This window comes from Austrofundulus limnaeus, unplaced genomic scaffold (genome assembly GCF_001266775.1).
Source record: "Austrofundulus limnaeus strain Quisiro unplaced genomic scaffold, Austrofundulus_limnaeus-1.0 Scaffold90, whole genome shotgun sequence".
Classification (NCBI taxonomy): Eukaryota; Metazoa; Chordata; class Actinopteri; order Cyprinodontiformes; family Rivulidae; genus Austrofundulus; species Austrofundulus limnaeus.
Window position 1 is genome coordinate 1,287,560 of NW_013952492.1, and position 7,769 is coordinate 1,295,328.

The following is a 7,769-nucleotide window of genomic DNA, read 5'->3' on the forward strand; positions in this document are numbered from 1 at the left end:
TACTGAGAGAGTTCAGCTGGTGTCTTGGCTTTCCATGCCTTTTTACACCTCCCTTTCTTCATGTGTTCAATACTTTTTCCCTGTGCCATTTCACATGATTACAAATAACTTCATTTCTGGACATTTATGGTTTGATTTCTTTGTATGTTTGGATCACCTGGGTTGTTACCGACATCTGGTGAAAATTTCATGTCATTAGCACCTCTAGTAATGTATTTACTGAGAAAAATGTTGACATGTTCAATACTTATTTTACCTGCTGTATATGTCTCATTTATTTGTCTGGTTTGCAAGAACTTTCTGCACAACCCCTGCTGTGACTGCAAAGTGCTTAGTCAGCTTAGTGTAAACTGAGAAACATTGTTGGAGAGACTAAACAAACTGGTTGTAATTCGCACAGAAAATGAACAGCAGACTTATATTTACACTCAGGTTGTAATGTAAATTACAGAAGACACAGAAATGAAGACACGGGAAGAGGTTTAAAATTAACATTCAGAAATGCATATGGGTTTTTATTTTGACAACTGACACTCATTTTAATTGTTTTTTAACTGAGATTTCGTTTGAGACATGATAGCATCACTCCTTTAAAGTAGCAGATGAAGTGCTTGCAAAGATGATGTTGAAACCACCAGCCAAGCTGTATAAAAATCATGCCCATTATATGTGGCTCTATAATGTTGCTCTGTAGTTATATTTTTTGTTCTCCCCGTTGATCATTACTTTTCTTGACCTCTCTAAACCTCAAAAATTTGAGAAAAAAACTCCTTTTCTACTCCAAAACAAAGATAATGGTGTCTTTGCTGTTTTGGTTTGAATCTACTGGATTTGCTCTGTCTTTGAACTTCAAAGTGTATTTTAAAATTCGAGCCATTTGACAAACCTACTGTTCATATCTCTTTACATTTTGGTTCATTTAGGCTTCTCTTTTGATTGGTTTAGTTTTCTAATATTTACTGTAATTTCTTAACATTTTAATTGTTAATTTTTGAGTGTGTTATTTCGGAAATCAGTCAAATAGCTTTAGTTCAGAGTAGACAATTATGTGCATTTTGTGTTATGAAGCTATAATGGGTATTAGGTTACATAAGTGTTGAAATGTCAAAAGCAATCTAGACTTGCAAATCCAAGTATGCATTGACATATATGCAAGAATATCACTTGTAAGTGTATTTTCATACACATGCAAACATAATTTCTGGTGGAAAAAAATATTGAATGTTTTATAAGGACTTTCCAAAAACAGTTGTGGAGTGAACCTGAAAAAAATGAGGCTTGATAAACAAGTATGGCAATATCAGCAGTAAACTTTGTAAAATAAAGTAAAGTATACACATATTTAAAGAAAACACATCAATGGAGCTCATCCAATGACAGGGAATGCAAAACATTTAATGTGTAGCCACAAGATTATTATGAGCAGCAGTGTCATTTTGTGAGAGATACAGACATTGTTGGAATCAGATTATATATAAATAATGGTTTCAGTCATGATCTAAAAAAAATATTCAGGTTACAATCTTGTTTTCAGGGTTCTACATTTTATATGATACTGATTTTAGAATATTTTATTAATACCTAACCCTAACTCAAGAATTTAATAAAACATTGTTCAAATGGCTGAAAAATGCATAGTTTTAAGTAGATTTTTTGCAAAATGTTCCAGGGGAACATACCCCTAGATGCCCCTAGAAATGCTTCACTCCAAATCTGCAACATGAACAGGTGTTTCTCAGTGCTGTGTTTCTCTGAAACTTAAACAAAGATGAACCTCCCAAGTGCCTGTCCCTCTTAAGCCTCTCAGTGGAAGACCTTCAGTTTGCTGCTGTGTCCTGGATTACCTGTCACATTCACCTGCCACTCTGCCTGAAGATCCTAAGTGTTACTCACCTGAGCTGCCTCCTCGAGTCCATCCTGTTAGCCTTACCTGGAACCTGTTCCCGGATCTGCTCTCCTCTCAGTGCTGTTTGCCTCCTGGATTTATGTAAGGATATAAAACTACTCACAAAGCAGTCCCTCAGAAAACCATATATACCTGCACCTTCCCTTTCAGCTTGATTCAGACTTTCACCTCACCCGTAAATAAAGTTCAATTTTTACTCTGCCTCCTGAGTATCTGTTCTGGGTACTGCTCACATTACATATCCTGTGTTTCTTATAAATGATTGCTATAGTTAACTGTTTTAATTGGACAACCTGGTTTCTAAAGATGATGTACCAGACAAAGCTATTTAATTCTGTATGTAAATTGGCTGTGAGATTTAAAAAATTGCACAAGGGGCACCACATAAAATCTTTTCTAGGATGCCAAATTGGCTAGGGCAGGCCCTGTCTTCTGCAACAAAGGCACAGGATGAGAGATGAACTTGTTTTGGAGTGTTGAGCTTAAAGTAATGTTTTTTTTTTTTTTGTTTTTTTTTTTTTTTTTTTTTTTTTTTTTTTTTTTTTTTTTTTTTTTTTTTTTTTTTTTTTTTTTGGACAAATGCAACTCCAGTGGTCGGATGTCTAATTGCTGCAACATATGCCAAGCATTACTTCAAGCCTAACTGCAAGTGACTCTAGTATGTCATTACTAGATCGAAATAAATTCACAAACTTGTCCGTGTAAACAATCAACAGTCTCAGAATGAAAATGCAATCATCTCATGGCCACACATTTTTTAATCCAATGTCACTGGATGGGCTCCGTACAAATCTATGGTAGCTTGGAGAGAATTAACAATAGTAACAGTTTTTAATTTTAATTTTCATGTGTGTGTGATAGCATTATGACTATATGTGTGTGTGATAGCATTATGACTATTTACTGAATGTTCTTGTGTTTTAAGTTTTTGCTTTTCATTTGCATGAAGATTTGGGATAAGTAGTGCCTTTTTTTTAAACTTGTGCTGCAAAATGTAGTGTCAGAATCCTCCACACACCCAGGGTGTGAGATATCAGTTTTGCTAGATCTGAGTATTAATCATTATTACACTTATGTACACTCAGCCTTGCCACTTCTATGTTTAATTCCTTTTTTCAGTGTGATTCTCACACACAGTGGCACCATCCAGGGATAAAGATTCCAGTAAAAACTGTAGTAGTGTGTGTTTAGGGGGGGGGGGGGGTGGAAGTGGGCTGGGTTTAGACCACCTTTTTTATAAGCAGGTTAGGACTCCCAGTAGCATCAATCCTGCTACAAACTGCTTTGATCAGTTTGTAGTCTCAGTTCAATTTAAGAGCTTGCCCCGAGCAAGAGTGTGTATGTGTGCAATTTTGTTTATAAATCACAAACTGGGTGTTTGTGCCACAACAGGCATCTGGGAAGAGGCTGCAGGCAAGAGCTTGGTAATGTACAGTATATGCACAGTAATGTACATTATTATTGCATGCACTTATGAACACACATTAGCACAGATTATATATAGAATATATAAATATAATACTAATACTAATACTCTTTGCTGTTGGGTATCAGGCATCATTGATATTCCAAGTTGCTGCTTGCCCCTTTCAGGAAACACTGACTTGCTCGTGAAACACAGCCAGCCCTTTGTGCCCACTCTGTCGGTTGCTCTCAAACAACCAAGTCCACAAAGCTAATATTCAATCCAACCACTTATTCTGAACAAGTCACTACCGTCAGTGTTTGTTTTTCTAAAGTTGTGCCTAATAACATTTACACTTTACTCCATTAAAAGAAAGCAAACAAAGAAAATAATGTTCAGCCTGTGCAAGTAAGAGTCACGAGAGCCCTGAGAGTGTTTATTCATGGAGCACCCTGGGAAAGCACACAGGAGCACGTTGGAAAGAACTCTTTACATTGCACTGCAGAGCTCATCAGATGAATATATTACCCTGTTTCTGAAGGCAATGCTGTTCACTCTGGACTCCTACAGAGTGAACACTGCTGATCAGCAGGACTCACACACACACACACACACACATACACACACCGATACTCTCTCTCATGTTGTACCCACCCACGCCTTTCCTCCCGAGCTGGCCTTTCTTCTGTCTCATTTTTTTGCCTATAATGTGAAGGAGGAGAAGATGTTAATAGGTAAAATAAAGGTCAAGGACAGCCAATGATTGGCCACGAGACATCTGCTAACACGGTTCAAGCACCTGCAGGATCTTGTTAGACACACTGATTTCAACAAATCTTGGCAGATACATAAATCAATTTCATTGAGATTGGAATTTGTTGTTTTTTTAGCTCTTGCAGCCAACTTTAAAAGGGGCTTGTGCACATTTTTTTACTGTTGTCCAATTGTTCTATTTTGTATCAGAATTTTCTGCCTTTTAAATCAAAGCACAAACCTAACTTATCACATCCAACATCCAGAGGCCCTTATCACATCTGCAGGGTTCATTTTCTTTTTTTTTTTTTTTTCCTGGCTTTTATCCCTCATTGGCTGAATGATCATGTTAAATGACAAAACAGGAATGAGAGAGGCAAACGTTTCCTAACGAGGCTCATGTATCTGAATCACCATAAACAATATTAGCATCAGATAGAATATGCAAGGCCGACACTCCTCACAATAACAATGCCAGAGGCCACAATGACTGACATCTCCTGACAAATAGACTTAATTTAGATGTAATTCTATTTGTGTGTTATTAATTTCCCTCTTGCCCTCAAACACATTCGCATAAAGATAAACGCCACACACACAGACACACACACACACACACACACACACACACATCTGTATCTCTATCGTTCTGTTTGCTTCTTTATTTTCTTTTTTTATGACTGATGACGCTCCCACTGACAGACAGCACAGCCTCCTGTTCATGAGTCTCTTTTGTTGCCCATCCTTGTCTCTCATATTTGGAGCTTCCCCTTATTGTCATTCGGTGCATTCACAGACAAACACGCACACAGGAAGAGATAAGTTAGAAGGGAAGGAAAACAGAGAGGAAGACAAAAGGCTTAGAGTTTTTTTGCTGTCACAGTGCCTCCAATCTATTGGCTTGGTTTTTAGATGTACCAGTTTATAAAGAATTGGAAGCCATTGTGTATGCACTGCTGATATGATTGCTAAATTATGTTTAAATTAGACTTGTTTTTTTGCTACTTTTATACCTGGCAGTAACTTTCAAATAAAAATGTTTTGGGGAGATTATGACAATTTAGTTTTTGGAGCTTTATATCATTTTATAATGTCATGTCCTTATCAAAAACAAGTGTTGCTTTGACTCATTCGTGCATGTTCGAGAAATCCTTTAATCTCCTCTCGTAGCCATTTGGTGCTGCCTAAATGTATACTGGTACAAAGCACCGCCTATTTGTACAAAGCTCCTCCCTGGAGCTCAGTCTGCACCTGAGCTCCTGCCCCACAGAGCACCCCTCCCCCAAATCATTGTGGTGAAGACATGCTGAAGTGGGAGTGTCTGAAATGGTAGGATGTTCTTAAAAAGGCAGCCAATTTCAAAGCATTAAATAGATTATGATGCAAAGTCAAATTTAGTATTGATAACATACTTGGTAACATAGTTACTTGATTGTGGTATAGAATTGAACTATGTTCCTGGAAAATAAATAACCACCCCTTAAATAACAAACTGCCAAAAAGCTGGTGCATTTGCTAAAAAAGGTGGGGGGGATTGGGTAATCATTCGTTTTTTTGTAGATGTTTTATTTATTTTTTTAATCACAACAAATGTCATCTCAGGACACTACAAAAATCATCAATCTTAAGAAGGCAGCAGATTACACTGAACCACAGTCTTCCATCCTGAGCAAGAATATTGGAAATGGTGGAAAGGAAAAACTGAAAACCAGAGCCAGTCTAAAGATGGACAGCAATCTTCCTCAGCCTACTGGGTTTAAAAAGGACAGGGAAGAAACACAGATAAACAGTGAAGGACTGGTCCAGATGTAGGCTATTTTACACTGGATGAAAGACAAATAAAACACATATTATTGATATAAATATTTACAAGGCTTATATTATATTATTTACAAACATGTAGAGGATAGTGACTAAAGACAGCAGCAGTCAGTTTGTTCACCAGCAGTCTAAGCCAATCAGTGTTGTTTAAAGTACCTCAAAGTGATACTTGAATAAAAGTACAAGTATCTTATCATAAAAACATTTTGGTAAAAGTTGAAGTCTTGTCTAAAAATATTACTTGAGTAAAAGTCTTAAAGTATCTGCTATTTTTTGTATTTAAGTATCAAAAGTAAATTTCTGACTCAAAATCTACTTAAGTATTAAAAGTAAAAGTACTGAGTAAAAGTGAGCAATTAGATTTTCCAAAATGACATTTATTGGGAGGTGACTTCTCCAAAATATATTTTTTCTAACAGCGTGCAGCTGTGATGGGTTGTGTACAAGCTAATAGGGTGTCAGAATGGTATATACGCATTTATACTTCTCATCCAACAACAATTAAATTCACTCAATCAAGGGGACACAATTTATCAGGATAGTATTTTTTTAAGTAATAACAACTCGGAATAAAATAGGAGTAATGACTTTCTACTTCTTACCTTTTAAAAAAATGTGAGTAAAAAGTACAGATAATTGTGTAAAAATGTCATGAGTAAAAGTAAAAAGTATGCTGAAAAATAATTACTCAAGTAAAGTGCAGATAACCAAAATTTCTACTTAAGTACAGTAATAAAGTATTTGTACTTAGTTACTTTACAATTGTGAAGCCAATACCTGCAGAACCAAGGGATAACTCAGGGAATCTAAGCCTAGCTACAGGATTTATCAAGAAAGGGAAGTTTTAAGTCTTGCTTTAAGAATGTGTCAGACTCATGGACAGAAACTGAAAGCTGGTTCCACAAGAGAGAAGCTTGATGACTGAAATTTCTAGTTTTAGAAACTAAAGGAACCACAAGTAAACCTGCAGTCTGAGAGTGAAGTGCTCTGCTAGAAAATATTAAGAGTTGGAGCTTGGTTGTTGAGAGATTTGTATGTTAGAGGTAAAATCTGAATTTCAATTCTAAATTTGAATTCAGCATGTTCCCAGTGTTTTCACGCAACACTGATTTCAGAATTGAGCTCACAACGTCTCATAGAGTTTTAGTTGACTGCCCTGTTGTTGCCGGCCTATAATTTTCTCAATGAAGACATCAGATGAAGAGAAGATGTTCTGGTTTCGTTGCTGACAGGGTATTGCATTACACTACACCAGGTGTTAGTGGATGTTTTACAGAGACTGCATATGGAAAATCAGAGGGAGTGTTCTGGTTACAAATCCCTAAAAATATAAATAGGTCAGGCGCAGGAACTGCCAAGGTGTTTTTTACTGAAGTGTTCAGCTCAAAATCCCTGTTTTTTTCCTCCTCATTTCTACTGGATGCATGTTTTCTGTATTCATCTATGCTTTTGACTTTATTGTGTAACAGCTCTCCAGCTACACACTGATCAGTGAGAATTCATGACTCCTCATTTTCATGTGACTTTTCTTGTTTATGGCAGCAAACAGCACTAGCCACTTCAAAAGCCACTCACATGCGAAGCAAAGGTGTCAAATGTGTGTTTAGGTTCTTCATGTGCAACAAAGCGGGTGAGATGGCAACGGCTCGAGAGTTTGAAGAACTGTGTAACTGTATCGTGATGACTGTTGCTGCGCATGCCGTCACTCCAAGTTCAGGCTTGTGCTGCTGTTTTTCTGCTGCACTGCAGAGGCGTGTGTTGCCTCTCGCTCACAACTTTAGACTGGTTTCCCCGGCAACCGGGGTGTCTGCACATGGAGAGCAACCATTTTTTTTCCCAGATGAGAGCTTTTGTTAGTACAGTCACGATCACTGTGTGTGTGGG